The sequence below is a fragment of the Sitophilus oryzae genome, unplaced genomic scaffold (genome assembly GCF_002938485.1).
Source record: "Sitophilus oryzae breed Bouriz unplaced genomic scaffold, Soryzae_2.0 scaffold_1974_pilon_pilon, whole genome shotgun sequence".
Classification (NCBI taxonomy): Eukaryota; Metazoa; Arthropoda; class Insecta; order Coleoptera; family Curculionidae; genus Sitophilus; species Sitophilus oryzae.
In genome coordinates, this window is record NW_022146695.1 from 2,610,916 (window position 1) to 2,628,174 (window position 17,259).

The 17,259-nt window shown below is 32.2% G+C and overlaps 1 long non-coding RNA gene across 1 annotated transcript in view; it reads right to left on the reverse strand.

The window, feature by feature from the left end:
- Window positions 1-16,269, reverse strand: part of LOC115883672 — a 123,075-nt gene extending 106,806 nt beyond the window's left edge. The window contains exons 1-2 of the long non-coding RNA XR_004050425.1: window positions 16,212-16,269; window positions 15,924-16,158 (exon numbers count right to left, since the gene is read on the reverse strand). This is a non-coding gene — a long non-coding RNA (uncharacterized LOC115883672). The remainder of the gene's footprint in view (window positions 1-15,923; window positions 16,159-16,211) is intronic.
- Window positions 16,270-17,259: the final 990 nt, after the last annotated feature.

Sequence of the window (17,259 nt, forward strand, 5' to 3'; positions counted from 1 at the left end):
ATAACTGTAGCGTTTTTTATAAACATTACCACTGCGAACGGCAGCTTTTCGTTGGTAGAGCAATCGTGGATAAGGTATTTCACTGGAAAGAACTAATTAACAATAATAACTCGAAATTATAAATATTGGGCGCCAGGCATGAACAGAGAAAGAAAACACAGTTGTTTATTACTTAAAACTAGTGACTATATTCATTCATGATGTATTCTGATGGTAAATAGCATTGTACAAATTTAATAATTTTTATAGTGGTTATGTCAACGAAAGTGGTGTTAAGAATTGTACTAAATATCTATGAAAAAACTATGATAAAATACAAGACATGTAAAGTTTAAGAGAATATATGAAATGTAGCATTACTTTAATTAATTTGATATATTTTATATGATGTTAGTGCAATAATAATATCTATAAAAAAGTAATACTATTACAAGGCGTAATGTAATGAAACCTAAAATCTAAATCATATTGTAACTACTAAATCGACATAAATGTTCTTAATAATCGAACCACTAAATATAGTCTGTACGATATTATTTGAAATGTACGTTATTAAGTTAAGACTGAAAATCGACTGAAAACCAGAACATAAATCTACACTTAGCTGTTCTTGTGGCAATCCTGTTTCGAAGAGTAGCCGCGTGAGGTAGGCTCATATCTCTGTACTGTCTGTCGGCGATCCTGTTGGCCAAAACAATAAAAGGGGCCAGAATGAGGACACCATGAATCAATACAGCCGTAGCTACTGACTAGGCTTAGAAATGGGAGCGAAGCAGCGTGGGGCTTACGCTGTATCCATACTGTGACAATATGGGGCCACTACCCATACCTTGGAACACTACTAGGACCTTGGATAATGTCCGTAACTTGGACCATAACCTTGGACACAGTCCGTCAATAAGATAACGGTACAGGGGAACACTACCCGTACCTTGGACACAGTCCGTCCATAAGACAATATACGTCCATAAGATAATGTACGCCCATAAGACCCTAAAAATACGAAACTCTTGTTTAAAATCAAACAAGGTCTAATAAACAAAATGAACCTTCCTCGAAATACTTCCGAGGGCTCAATAATAAACAAAGAAACTGTCCTTTCTTCCATGTAACATTCTGGAGGACAAAAGCAAAAGAACACCAATGTGTCAGCAAAATACAAATACGAGTTAAGGTGGGTCAATCCAAAACTCTACCCTAAAAATATTCAATAATAATAACGAATCTAATAAAGATAATATCTCATCTTTACCTGTTGCTTCGAAATGGCAGCTGATTCAGATTTTGCAGCAAGATTTAAATTATTACAATTTCTAAAAGCCGGGATGGTTAGGTTAGGCTACAGAGTGGTAAAAGCAAAAGTGAGAGAGTTGACAGAAGCGATGTTGACAGCGCTCCACAGAGCGATAACAGGGTTGTGTCAAACAATAACAGGGTTGTGGACTAGAGAACGTAAAAATTACGCCAAGCGCGTCAATTAAATTATCCGGCCTGAACGATAGGGAATCCGGTGATGATACGCCAGACATCATATATCATATAAAAAGACATGTAACGAACTAAAAACGTTACATAGCAATGAACAAAACGCAAACGTATCTTGATGTTGAGTGATCGGTTACATACCATGTTTCTAATTTTGTTAAACATTGATCTAGCCTGTTCTATACGCGATGTAACTTCTAAGTCGGGGTCAAAATCCGATGTTAGCCAGGATCCCAAGTATTTGAACTTATTTACCGTGTCTACGCTTTGTCCGTACACTCGTACGTTGAGTGGTGGAAAATTTCTCCCTACTCACGACCATTATCTTGGTTTTTGCCGTGTATTTTAAGGCTCAATGGATCTCCTTCCCGAACTATGTCGTCTAGAAGTTCTTGATGAGCCTTAGGGTTGTCAGCGATAATCACAGTGTCGTCTGCATTCCTAAGGTTGTTAATTGGGACGCCATTTATTTTTATGCCAATGCCTTTATCTTGTAGGGCCTTATCGAATATATATCCGGGGTATATATTAAACAATAAGGGAGACAGTACACATCCCTGACGAACTCCACGTTGTACTGGTATTTCGTCTGTTTCATCTTGCCCTAACCTTACGTATGCTATCTGATTTCGATATAGTGTTTTTAAGAATTGGATATCGTTCTTCTCTAGACCTTTTTCTTGCAAGATGTTAAACAGCACTGTGTGTTTTACTGTATCAAAACCGTAGTCGATGAAACAAATATATACGTCTTTTTGTTGGTATCTACATTTCTGTAAGAGAACAGATAGGCCAAACATTGGGTGAGTCTTAAATAAGTTTAAATACTATTTTAGGGCTGGTAGATCTCGGTAAAAGAATCGTATTTTCTCTATACTGTTTTTCAAATAAGTCCAAAATAACCGAGAAGTTTTGCTCGATTACTAATATTCCAAAAAAATTTTTCGCGAAAAAAACTCAATCGTTTTTCTGGGATCGCAATATACTACCCCTAAAAATATATGCACTTATTTAAGACTCACCCTGTATATTTAATATCTCCATTTTGTTTTTTTTTCTTTTTGCTTTTTACATTATATTCTCTGGATATGATTACTATTACACTATATATGCAAAACTTTCTGACCACCTCATGTTACTCTGGTCCTTCTTTAATTCCTTTGAGTGCAATATGATCTCCAGCGCTATCCAACATGGAGGAATTTTGTTTCTACCGACCTTAACACACTCACTCGGGATTTGATAAATGCACTCAGTCGTCAAGTTATATCTTATCCCGAAAGCTTCTTATAGATTTTTGTACTTACAAAACTATCGCTGTTTTATAACATAGATAAATATGCTATGTCATATCTCATATTTTTTTTACTTACAGTATAGTAGTAACATAAGAACTTACAGTTAAAATATACAGCGTGTTCGAAAGATAAATAGTTTATTTTAAATTTCTTCGATTTTTTTTCTTATTAAAAGATTATGAAGGGTGTCCAACGAGTCAGGGAAGAACCTAACCTAACACAAACGATATCCAAAAATTGCCAGAAAATACAATTTGCATGTGAATAAAGATAACAGAACTGTCATTATCATATGTCCTTAATAGTCTATCCATGTTTATAATGTTAAAAATATGGCTTAATATAATGCTGAATTTGTTCGATACATAAAAAAAACAATAAAAATATTGTTTACTAAGAAAATTATGGTATAATTCATACTGGGTATTGACTCGATATTATTTCATACTGGGTATTACTGGGTATTGACTATTGCGCGGTTTTTTGTACTGGCCATTGACAATATGAAAGGTTCAGTATCCAAGTTGTTAGACCTATTGAAAAGCAAAGGACTGGAGAATTTAACCAAAAAAGAAGAGTACCACAATAGATCTAATCTACATATCCACATAATCTAATATATTCCTACCATCAACCCCTATCTTTTAATAGCGCTATTAGTAATTCAGTAATTTTCAAACCCGTAAATAAAAATGACTGCTGTCTCATACAAAATATTTATATAGCAAAACTAGTAGCTAGTTGTAAATGAAAACGAGGTGTTCGTATCCAGATATGTTATGCAAGGCAAATCATAATCCAAAATTTATTATTGATACCATTCTCATTAAAATTATGATATTCTTGAATATTTCATATTATTCCAGTGTCGATTAAAAAATAAATAATAAAATATATAACATAAAAATGTCTGAAAGACCAATCGAAAAATAACATTTTAGAAAGATTAGAAAAAAATAAATTTAAAACTTTTCATGGTTATTTTTCAAACATTTCAGACTAATAAAACTCTGTCTAACTCTCTCTCTCTCTCTCTCTCTTTCTCTATTTCTCTCTCACACATACACAAATGTAAATTACAAAAGTTTTCAGGATATCGGCGTACTTTGAATCGTGGGCGACCAGTCCACTTGAGACCGGATTTCAAAATTTTATTTAACGCTGTTGAATTTTATTGACCCTCTGTGCTCAGCGGCGGTTAAAGAGGGGAAGCTCAGGGGACATATTCCCCATAGAGTAATGCCGATTGTGTCGTATAAAAGGAAATCCGTTACGGAATAGAACAAAATTCCCTTCGAAAAATGACTTTATCGCAATATAACTTTGCTGAAAACATAATATAATTAAAAATCAAAGTATTTGCTTTGCATAAAAAACTACTGTTACAGATTTTAAACTGTAACACAAACAAATACTTAACGAATTTATTTTCTCACTATATACACACAATTTATACTGATTTAAAACACAATTAACTATTTATAAAATTCTTCGCTAAATTGTCACAATTCACAATTTAAAACGGTGTATTTTCACAACTGAAACTGTTAAACTGTCAACTGCTTTATATATTCTACCGTTTCTGGAACCTTCTAAAATTATCGGTAGCATTCTGCATCCTACTAGTAAATTCTATTACCGTCTGATTCGCTTTTCTACTTGGCTAAGAGATGACGCCTCAACAAAAATGTCCTCAGATAGTCCTCAACCAGCAATACACTTGCGGTTGTTTCACTTCTCCGAGAGATGGCGCCACAGACACCTTGACAATACTAATTTGAAATTAAATCTGCATTTTGTTTAGTTAAAACTGCCATTTTTATTGTAATAAAATGTCAACGCCACTGAATAGTCGCTGCTCAATTATTTTGAGGAAGAAACAGATCATGTCGAGCCCTTTTGCCGTTCAATTGCGTTAGAGAGGTAAAAATTGATATTGTTGCTTAAGTTTTGCAGTTTTTACTGTAACTACATAGATCTATCAGTGTATTTCAGTTGTTCTCAGTATCATTTTACGGATTTGTGATTGGAATCACACAAAAAGTGAAAACTAGTAATATTAACCAATTAGACTTTACATTTTTCAGCTGCCTTTCATAAAACTTCCTATAACTTCATTTAATTAAAATTTGTTTGCGTAAATAACATAGACACAGTAATATGTGGCCATGGCAACATTGCGATGGGTATTCGTCAAAAATATTTTAATGACGTGCAAGCCAACTTTTATTGATTTTTCTTATAATAATCAATGTAATCACCAACAAAGTGTATGATTTCAATAATATATCAATAGTTATATACAAATCTAATATTACAGCACAGACTAAATACGAAATATCTCACCGCCACTGTCTCTGTATCATCCCTACAAGCGGGCTTGTTTACAGAAACTTGCAAAATCGACATCGATCTAACGCGAATATCGCGGTTATTATGGTTTCGAAGGGAAGAATAAGCAACAAAACGACACAGAAACATAAAAAATCTGTCTGAATTTGTCCATTTTTTCTACCTGTATCCTCACGTTTTTTTTCTTTTTGAAGAATTCGAATTTAATAGCAAGAAACATTATTATTCTAATATTTATCTAAATTATGTATTAGTATACGGGTCAGCAATTATTTTTTCTCAATATTAAGTGGCTGCCTATGTCTGAATCTACTCCTCTATCCCTGTATCCTGCACCAACTTATGCAGGTTCTTGATAGAATGGGAGCATAGCTACTCCAGTTCTAGCTTTGTTTCCCAAATAAAAATTGATGGGGTGGCTGCAATGACCAGGCAGCTCCGCTTTTTTTTCAAATGAGATTTTTGGCCGATCGTTGGCCGAAATGAAAAAATTGGCCGATCGTTTCCTGCAACAATCAGTTCTCTCAATATAACAGTATATAAATGGCGACGTTAGTTGGAGCGGCCTAGCTCTGGGTTTGCAGCAATAACTGAGCAGCTTTTCTTCGATTTCCTACAAATTTATTAAAATAGAGCTGCCTGGTTATTGCAGCCACCCCTTTATGTAACAAGTTGCGAAATGGATGTGTTTTAAGCCCGGTAGGAATTTCATACAAGATTTTTTGTGAAAGCGGAAAATTTGAGATTTTTATGCTATTATTATTATTTATTTTTAAACATTTCTTAAAATGTTCTGGTAATCGGTTTCTAAGGCATTGTTTATGCATTATTTAATGACAAAGTTCTGTCAGGTTCAAACGTCGCCGTATTTCCTACAAAGTTTTGTGAAAAAATGAGTGATAATTACGAGTCTTTGGATATTCAACAAGCTGGTGAAACTGTGCTATCCACGTTAGTGCCCGAGAAGTCGAAAAACCTATACGAGACCCCCTAAAACAACTTTGATACCTGGGTCAAAAAAAACATATTGATAATTTCACAGAAAAGGTATTGCTAGCCTATTTCCTGAAGTTATCCACTACCTTAAAGCCGTCAACTCTGTTTAAGATTTATAATAAATAAATATTTTCATTGTTTATAACGTTTCATCTTTACTTTTAGGCACTAGTGCCTAAACAAGTGTCACTTTTAGTGCCTAAAAGAATGTCATTTCGAATCTCAAATAAATATCAAAAACTGTCAATTTCGAAACGCTTTCACAAAAAATAGTTTATGATACCTTAATATGGGCATTTTATTATCAAAATTTATTATCACCACGCCTAACTCAAATTATGAAAATCTTTAAGCAGATTTAAGTTTTTTTAGTATTTCCAATAATAATACTTTATTTAATCTTATTATTAAAGCAGTAGTAGCAGATTTTAATAATTGTTGGAGCATTTTTTCTAACACATTTTGATAAACAAGAAGCAAAGTAATTGGTCTTAATTTTATTACATCAGCTGAAACCGCGTAAAAGACAGATACGTCAAGAAAATCTGAATTTGCTCTTTTTTATCACAATTTTTTTCTCGTTTGCCCTAAAGCATGCTTTAAACGAAACGTACCTCAAATGAAGGTTCTTTTATAATGTACAACAAATAAGTTGAGGCTCGGAAAAATAATTAAATAAACACGGAAAAAATTAACATAAACGTTTTTGTTCGTTCAGTCGTCAGTCCTGTTTTGTTTCAATTTTCAGTCGGATTTTTTTACTGTCTGAAATTATACCGTGCTGGCAACTGTTACTTTTGGGTCGGCATTTACATGTGTGGAAGTAAATCGCATAGGGATCTTATTAAGTCGGAGTGAGAGAAATGCGACCGACCGAGGCGACGCGCGACGGTGTGCTGTTGCGGAGTTGCCGATACGCCTTTCCCTATCGAGTAAAGTAAAATCACGATCGCAAACCGCTTATTTTTAAAAGACTTTTTTTCAAGAAATAACTAGATAAAATCATTAAACATGTTTGTGAGCATCTGAAATAGAATTATAAGGATATCGTTAGAGTGTCATTTTTTTTATAAAGAGAGAACGTCAGTAATCGCGATAATTTAAAAACTCAACTTTTTAACACATAACAGGCCATATCTCAAGAATCGCTTTAGATATTGAAACTTTTTTTATTTTCAAGATCGGATATTTTACAATATGTTTACAAAAGAAAAATTCGATAAGGTTGTTTCTCCCATTCAAAAGTTGTAAACAATCCATCCATTTACTATTAGAGCATAGCTATTTTATAAAAATTACACGATTGCTGGTCGTGTAATTTTTTTATTGATAAAGATTTCCACATACTGTCGACAAAGAAAATACAGCAGAAATATTAGCAAAGTTCTTGAAAAAACTACAATCTATTATTTCTAATAGATTTCGAGATATCGATTTTTGAATTCAGAGTTCTAATAGCGCGACCACTATCGAACACCCACTCAATTCCACTTATTTTTACCAAAAATGCAAGTGTTTCTAGCTTGCACTTAAAAAAATTCAAGCTATAGGGAAAATTACAACGACTCGTTAATAAATAAACAAATTAAGTATCACGACACGTAATTAAATCGTGAAGCTGAACGCATGACGTACACCTTTCCCTAGAACTTTAAGTACTGACAGAGGTATTGATTGGGTCGACCGGTCAACTGCGACAAATCTGCTATATCCCCTTGTACGTCTCTTAGCGATGTGCACAGTTTCTCGGTTTATTTCATACGTTTGGCAACGTGTTTCCTGTCCTCTCTTTGTTCAGTACATTATAAACGCATTGTACTCTTCTTACATACGGAAATCTCGACCCAAGACTAACCTTGAATCTCCCCCCTTGAGATTATTTTACACACACATTTTAGGTTATACAGAGTGAGTCTTAAATAAGTACACATTTTTAGGGGTGGTATATTTTCCTCTTAGGAATTTCGAAACAAAAATATTTTAACTTAAAAACATAATCTATACACAACGATAATATAATCTATTAATCACAATTAGAAAAATTAAAATAAAAATATTAATAATTAATAAACAATTTATTTTGTTTAATTTATTATTAAATTTTATTTTAATTTATAAAAATGGTCTTCAGTGCTACCTAGAGTAAATTAAAAAATAATGAAATGGTATTTAAGATAATAGACCCATTTTTTAAAAGTTTAACATGTTCTAAATTTAAAACTGTCCATTTTTTACATTTTTCGATGAGGGGGAATCAAAGAATTTTTAACACTTTGCTCAGCTAATGGCATAAAAAAATAAAAATTTTACTATTCCACTTGGATTAAGGCGAATTAATAAAATTGCGATTATCTCATCAAGGAGTCCAAAATTGGCAAAATATCAAGAGGCAAGTTTAAATCCGCATTAAATGGTCCACACAATTTTTCCAACAATAGGAAAAAAATCAGTTTTTTAGAAAAATATTTCAGTGAAAATTTTTAACCTCAAAATTTTATTCGAATAGCTAAAAGCACTTAGAAGAAAATTATAATAAATCGAAAAAAAAAACTTTAACCCTCTGCAGCTCCAAAACAAAGCAGAACCGGACCTATGTTGATAAAAAATAAATTTTGTTTTGACGTGAAGAATCTCCCCCCGAGAGATGGCACACATTTTTTTAAACACCCTGTATATAAAAATGACGTTGTGCAGAATTGAGGCGCTGCTAATCTTGTGCTCAATTTCAGAGTCGATATTGGCCTTTTCCGAAATCAAACTGCGCAGGTAATTGAATTCCGCTACATATTCCAATAATTCTATGATTTTTATACCATTGTTGTGATCCTCCAGGGGAGTGCACATGATTTTAGTTTTGACGATGTTTAGCTTAAGGCCCAAAGCCTCGTATGCCCAGGTATATGTATGTGTTTAACATTTCTTGTAACTTCTGTAATGTACTAGTGCAAAGACATAATGACAAAAATAATAGTAAAAACAATATAAAATAAATCTAACGTTTAATACAATGTAACAAACGTGATAAGTATGTTTATACATTTAATAAAATCCCTCAACTCACTTCCTTAACCCTAATTAACGAAAATAGACTTTACCAACAGTAAAAATAGAGCTTTTACAGGTAGCGTTTACACGGTTTAGTGACGTGAAAGCAAATCCTCGTTAAATTTAGGGCGAAATAGCGAGCGACCGAGGCTGCTGGCATGTGTAGGTGAGTTTTGAGACTATAAATTATTTAATATAGAGCAACAGGGGGGCAATAAAGTACGGCCGGAGACCTTAATTTAAACTTGGAGATTAACGAATCTTTCGGCTCTATGCCAGGTTTTTCTTCTTGTCATAACTGCGAGAGCTTGCCGGCTTTGGCCGCCTCCTTAATAGCTATTTTCAATGTATAAATTGCCTAGAAAATGATCTATTTTTTTCGTTGCTGGCAATATGAAAATTAAAATTAGTGATTTTTTGTACACTCAGATGCAAAAAAACGCAACGCAAAATTTTTTCGTCAAGTTTAAAGTATCACATTTTTTACTTTTAGACCTATTTTGGCTCTCTATTTATAGAGGTATAGAAGCTGACAGCATAAGCCAACATAGAGAGGCAAAGAAGTCAAATATAGCAAAAACAACAAAATAAACAAAGAAAAACAGGCAACACAAACATTAAAACAGACAGCAAAATCAGTAAAAGTCTGCTGCCTGGATCAAGTGCCCCCATAGTAAACTTATCTAGGCCAGCTAGTTTTATACAGGGTGAGTTTTCTACGATATTCTCTATGAGTATCTCGGAAACTACTGGAGATAGAGAGGCGGTTAAATGGAGAAAGAACTGCAGTTTTGTGGGGTCATAAATATGCGCCTTTTATATTTTTGAAAAAGTTCATGGCTTACTAGATATTTCGAAAAAAAAATTTGGCTATTTTCAAAATTGTCCCTAATTCCATTATAGTCTATTTTAGACAAAATGTTTTCAGATAAAAGTTGTAGATAATCACATCCCTAATGAGTTTGTGTTCTTCGATTTTTTCTAAAGCCTGTCATTTTTGACATATGACACAAACATATGTTTTTTAAATGGGAACCATAGTTGGCCATGACTTCATAAAAAGCACCATTTTTTAAGCTTTTCAACAATATAATCTACAATAGTTTCTTTCGAAAAATTATTGAGTTATAGCCAATTCTTATCTTTCTTGACAGATTTCACTTAGTTGGTATGGTATTCTTATTCTGTTATGATTTATAACTTACAAAAAGACAGAATATATTGTTAAACGGTTCTTTACAATTTACATTACACAAACTAAAACTTAAAAAATTAATATCACCAGATACACTTTAAGTTATTTTAGTTAAAATATTCAAAATACCGCCATTGCATTGTATTGAGTACATATAAATGTATATTTTTAAAACTGAATTACTAGCTGTTCTCACAGAATGACAGGTCGACTTAATTAAACATCTCACGTACCGTCTCTTTGATTGCCTCTTTTAATTCATAAGTTCTTTTGTAAACCTTGTTTGTTAACCATACCGCATAAAAAAATCTAAAATGGATAAGTCAGCTAGGTGATCGAGAATGCCCATGCAATTGGTCAACCTCTTTCTATCCCTGAGTCTAGATAATTATTATATAAATAAATTTTAACATTTCTTTCATTGTGGGGAAGGGGGTGTTATAATGAGTCATGTTGGAACCATTCTATCGATACGCAAGTATCAATTGGCTATAACTCAGTAATTTTTCGAATAAAACATATTATAGCTTATTCGCTGAAAAGCTTAAACAAGGGCGCTTTTTTTGAAGTCATGGCCAACTATGGTTTCCATTTAAAAAAACATGTTTGTGTCATTTGTCAAAAATGACAGGTTTTAGAAAAAAAACGGAGGACACAATCCCATTAAGGATGTAATTATCTACTTTTATCTGAAAACTTTTTGTCTAAAATAGATTATAATGGAATTAGGGACAATTTTTAAAAGAGCCGAAATTTGTTTTTTTTCAAAATACTAAATACTAGTAAGCAATGAACTTTTTAAAAATCTCAAAGGCTCATATTTATGACCCCACAAAACTGCAATTCTTTCACCATTTAACCGACCCTCATATCTCCACTAGTTTTCGAGATACCCATAGAGAACATCGTAGAAAACTCACCCTGTATAAAATAAATAAAATATAATGGAGAAAAAAAATGGCGTCAGTGACGGCTTTGAAATGAAGATCGTTGTCATTTTATATGTAAATTTATATGGAGATTGTTATCGATTGTCATTTCCAAACCAACTAGACGCCGTTTTTTTCATGATTATACAGTACATGCATTTTTTAATTTTCAGTTTTATATTTACGTTTAGATATTGCAGTAATTTCTTTCTTTTCTAGCCTCACTTTTAGTAAATGGTTAAAAATAATGTGAAAATGTATTTCCGTACCTGTTCACCGTCAAAACTAACACAATTCGAAACCACTCAGTGCAAAAACAACCACTCTGCCTCTATATATCCACACACGCGCCAGCGAAGAGAACAATTGCTTTACCTACGGCGAATAAATTCGATTCGTTGATTAAAGTGACATTTTAAAACTGAATTTGGCTCGTCAGCGTACTGCGGTATTTAGAAAATTCGATTTCAAGTGTGTTCGCTGCTAGGCTATGTATGGAACATTAAATTATCAACCGAACAGAGCTGATTTGATATTTACATAAAATACAGGTCCCTACAGGTGAACTGATTGATAAAAATAGCATACAGCATTTTTGTAATATTCACATCCTGAAAAAATAAGGAAAGGTGAATTCAGATTTAATTATTATTTCTGGATTATACAGGGTGTTTCAAAAAACATGTGCCATCTCTCGTGGGCAGATTCTTCACGTAAAAATAAGATTTATTTTTCATATCAACATAGGTCCGATTCTGCTTTGTGTCGTAGCTACAGGGTTTTAAATTCTTAATTCTTAATATTTTTTCGGTTTATTTTAATTTTCTTTCAAGTACTTTTATTGTTTCGAAAATCTGAAGGTAAAAGTTGCTATAAATGCGACATTTTAAAGCTAAAATGTCGACATATTCACCAGAAACGTGCATATGAGTTATCACTGGAATATTATTCTACAAAAAGCATGTACGCCACTGACTTTTTATTCTCTCGTTAGGGAAACAGTGTAAGCAGTTTAATGCCAATTAAATGTTGTCTCTTGATATTTTGTCGATTTTGGCATCCTTTATGAGATAATCGCAATTTTAATAAATTGCCTTAATCCAAGTCTAATAGCAACCTTCAAAAAATATTAATATCATTAACTTGCGAAAGTTTTAAATAAGTACTCATTGATTCCTCATCAAAAAATATTAAAAAAAGTTCCTATGAACATGGGTATGGAAATGCATAGTTTTAGAGTTACAGGATGTTAAAATTTTTTAAATTGTTTTTTTTGTAATTATTTTAAATACAACTATTTTTTATTTTTTTATTAAATTGCTGTATATTGGACTAATAGTAATACTAACTAATAGTAATAATAAATTAGATAAAATATATAATTTATTAATTTTATTTTTATTTGAATTTTATTAATGGTGATTAATAAAATTGCGTTTATTTCATCAAGGAGGCGGAATTCGAGAAAATATCAAGAGATAACTTTCAAATGACATTAAACGGCCTACATAATTTTGATATCAAAAGAAAAAAGTCAGTGGCGCACATGTTTTATTTTTGAAAAATGTTCCAGTGATAACCCATATGCACGTCCCTGATGTATTTATCGACACTTTTTAGCATTAAAATATGTAGCACTTATAGTAACTTTTATTCTCAAAATTTCGTTCGAATCACTAAAAGTACTTGGAAGAAAATTATAATAAACCGAAAAATTATTAAGACTTTAACACCCCGTAGCTACGAAAAAAAGCATAATCGGACCTATATTGATATGAAAAATAAATCTTATTCTTACGTGGGGAATCTCCGCACAAGAGATGGCACATATTTTTTGAAACACCCTGTATAGGGTAAGTCTTAAATAAGTCTAAATATTTTCAGGGCTGGTAGATCTCGATAAAAGAAACATATTTTTTCTTTATCGTTTTTGAAATAAGTGCAAAATAACCGGGTTATTTTACTTTGAAAACTTAAAAAAATATACATTTTGCTTAAATTTTGAGAACCACTAATCTAATACCTATGTTGCCAAAATCAAAAAATTATGTTTTTTAACTATAAACTAACAAAATTTCCAAAAAAAATATTCAAGAAATTCTAAATTTTAAAAACCCTCGTAGACATGTTTGTGGGGTCAAAATATACTGCGCATAATAATATTGGCAAGACTCACCCTGTATATACGTCCACGCGCCTAATTTTAATATAAATTTTAAAAATTGATATACACCTACCACAATAAATAAAGTATCATTAAACTTCTAACTAAATACACTTGCATTCTTTGTAATATAAAAGTGTGATCAAGGCTTGAAAGTCAAAATAAAAATTTCAACAAAAACAAACGCCGCGCCGCGTCGTACGCAGTAAAAATAAGATATTATGACAGTTACCCGAGTCCTTAACGGTATTTAATTTGTACTTTTTCAGTCATATAAACTTGTACTTCTTGTATAAGATATTAAAAACAATGATAATAATTATCTTTTAATTATTCACTGAGACTAATACAATAATATATTTTGATAACCAGTGATTAATCAGTCCAAGTCAAATGAAAAAAAAAAGTTGGTAAGTTTTTCCCAATGATTTATCAAATATTTTGTACAAAATCAATACAAAATTGTGCAACGCACATTACATTCTAAAAAATTAAGAAAAGTGAATCATAGTTTCAGATATTATGTTAAAAAATAAAATAATATTCAGATAGAATTACTACTCTTTATTTCTACTGTTAAAATTAATTTACTTTTAAAACTAAATTAGACACTAGACACACGTTACTTTTACAGACTTTTGAAAAACAAAATTATAGTAGGTAGTACTATATTTAGTAGCGCTTAAAATATTCCATACAAAAGCGTTTTGATTTTTTATCGCTATGACTTTCATTATCTCTAAACATCACTGACTGGCTAAAAGTCTATTCACACATGTCAGTCACGTCAAGGTTCCGTTGCCGTACCGATTCAGATTTATTCAGTAAACACTTGTTACGGCTATTCATACATATTAGTCAGGAACAGTAGTCTGAGTGAGTTATAGCGAGTTTAAAATAAAATAGTATAGTTTAATAATAACCCCTACAAGTGTGCTAATCTCTGCATTAAGTTCATCAGACCAGATTGTAGAGTTTTTTGGCTATAAAAAAATTGTTCTTAAAAACTGAAGGGTCCAAGAGAAAAATCTAATAAGCGCCAATTTATTAATTTTATGATTTTACAATGTTATAGTAGATCTAACTGTGCGGGCCCTAAAAAATGTAAATTCCCACAGCTGCTGGTTACCAGATTCTTTCCGTGTATTCTATATTTTTGCTAGGCATATATCATGGGATTTAACAACTTATTGCCCTGCAGAGTTTATACATTTTGTAGGGTCCAGTTTAACAGCAAAATAAAAACACTAAATCACCACAATACACCAAAACACTTTTACTTTTACACTGGACGCGCGTTTCGCTAACCATGTTAGCATCATCAGCAGATGATTATAAACTAAAGTACAATCTACAAGTTGAGCGTTTATATACTCGCTCAGTAGGCACCGAGTGGGCGTGGCAAAATCTAGCCAACCGATTATAATCATCTGCTGATAATGCTAACATGGTTAGCAAAACGCGCGTCCAGTGTAAAAGTAAAAGTGTTTTGGTGTATTGTGGTGATTTAGTGTTTTTATTTTGCTGTGTAACACCAAAGGTTCCAACCCTCAACTGTAATAAGGGTCCAGTTTAGCCTAGTATAATATTGTAAAATTCTAAAATTAAGAAATTGACGCTCATCAAGTTTTTCCCCTGGACCTTTCAATTATTGTAATGAATGTTGTAAAATTTGTTAGGTCATCATACAAATATTTATTTGATAAAAAAATGTTTTATAGAAAAATATAATTATTAAAGCTATTGCAAATAAGCAAAATGTAGTATCACACGATCTTAAACAGAAGCGGTGACAATGAGTAATAAATTCTAGAATATATGTCAAGGGCGCACTGTATACAGGGTGTCCCAGAAATAAGTGCAAGTATTTTAACTGATAGTATAGTTCAACCTCAGAAACACGCCTATGAGGTTTTTTCGCGGAAAAAAAAAATTGAAAATTCGAAATTTTTTGAAAAATTTTTTGGATTTTTTTTTACTTTTTAGTTAAAAACCACAATTTCTTGATAATATGGCAGCATAGGTATTAGATTAAATTTACAAGAAAGAAAATCCAGAAAAGATCCAGTGGTTCTCAAAATTTGAGCAAAAAAACCTTTTTCTTTAATTTTCAAGTAAAATAACTCCGTTATTTTGGGCATATTTGAAAAACGATAAAGAGAAAATATGTTTCTTTTAGCGAGATTTACCACCCCTTTAAATACTTGCCTTATTTCTGGGACACCCTGTATATTCAAATAACATACTCTATCTACCCAAAGTAATACCAAAACAATAAAGAAATTAATAATGAAATTATTACAAGTAAATCATATTTTTAAATGTTAAACTGGCATTAAAAAACACTATAAGCAAAAAACATACAAAAGTGATTTAAAACTAAGAATATTAAAAACAATGATAGATATTATTTAGATAATATTATGATAAAATATGTTATCGATAAGACTAGGACTTACCTGTGTTCCGAGCAACTTGTCCCAAGAGCAGCACCAAGAGATGATATTGAGTAGCTCCACACCTCTTCACCACAAATCACAGGCCAAAACACAAACTGATGCTGGAAAAGGGCATCCAGAGTAAATACAGCCATGTCGACTAGGCATGCCACAAACCACGGAAGGCCTTAAATCCTTAAGGGGAAAACTAGTGGAAGTGTTATCTGGGGGAGTGCTATCTCCCAGTACATAGACCCTAAAAACACGTGAAATCTTAGACCCTTGTTTAAGAAAACACTATAGACTTACCTCGGAATAATATTCGAGGGCATATCACCTATGATTATTTAAATCCAGCTCATCCTCTATCAGATGTCTTAAAAAACTTGTCGATGCCAACGTGCCAAATACGGGTATCTCGGTAGATTAAGTTGAACCTCAAAACTCTTCCAATCATATATGAAATAGACTAGAAAATATTAAAAACAAATTTAAGAAACATTAAAATATCAATGAACAATATCGTTTCTAGAAGAGGACCAGCTTTTCTTTTTGAAATTCTTAGACATAATCCACTTTTTAACTAACTTGTCTAAATCAAAACTGCAATAATCTGAACTGCTGCAGTACGATGTACGATTCTCTCTATGATCTGCAGTTCAACGTACAGTAGGATAAATCGTTACGTGTGTAAGGCCCTTAAGACTACACATGCCGAGATAGACAACGAAAAATCAAGGGCGGCTACAAAAATACCATTCGCTCCCAGCGTTATCTTAATAATTTACATTATTTATTGCCGGCAACATGAATACTTTACACCGACACGAGTAGACTTCTATGTTTAGGGCCAAGGGGAAAATCAATTCGCCTAAAAATAGAGTTGAACGCCGTATTTACCCCACGGAAAAAAGGGTTAATGTCGTGGCCGGAGTCAGGTCGGGAACTTTTTCTTCAATAGAACTCGGTTTATCAATTAAAGGATTAAGTAAAACCATGGTACAAAGAATACAAGGTATGATCGATAGCGGATCCAATTTCGTTCAGTTCGCGCATACCACCTGTGACGTCACTAGGAAAATAATGAATAAATAAAAAATAAAGAAAGTTGACAGGAGATCTGCATTTTTCAGGTTATGGTTAAGAATTGTTTATTTTTAAGACTTTTTAGTTCGTTTAATTTAATAATTACTAAAACCAGCAGTTCCAAAAATATATTTAAAAATAATAATTATCTATTAACATGGATTTGGACGATAATAGGTAAAAATACTAAATTTATTTCTATATTCGGTATAAAATTGTTTATTAGATTTTTAGTTTGCGATGTTTATGGTAAATAATTTTCATTTTTATT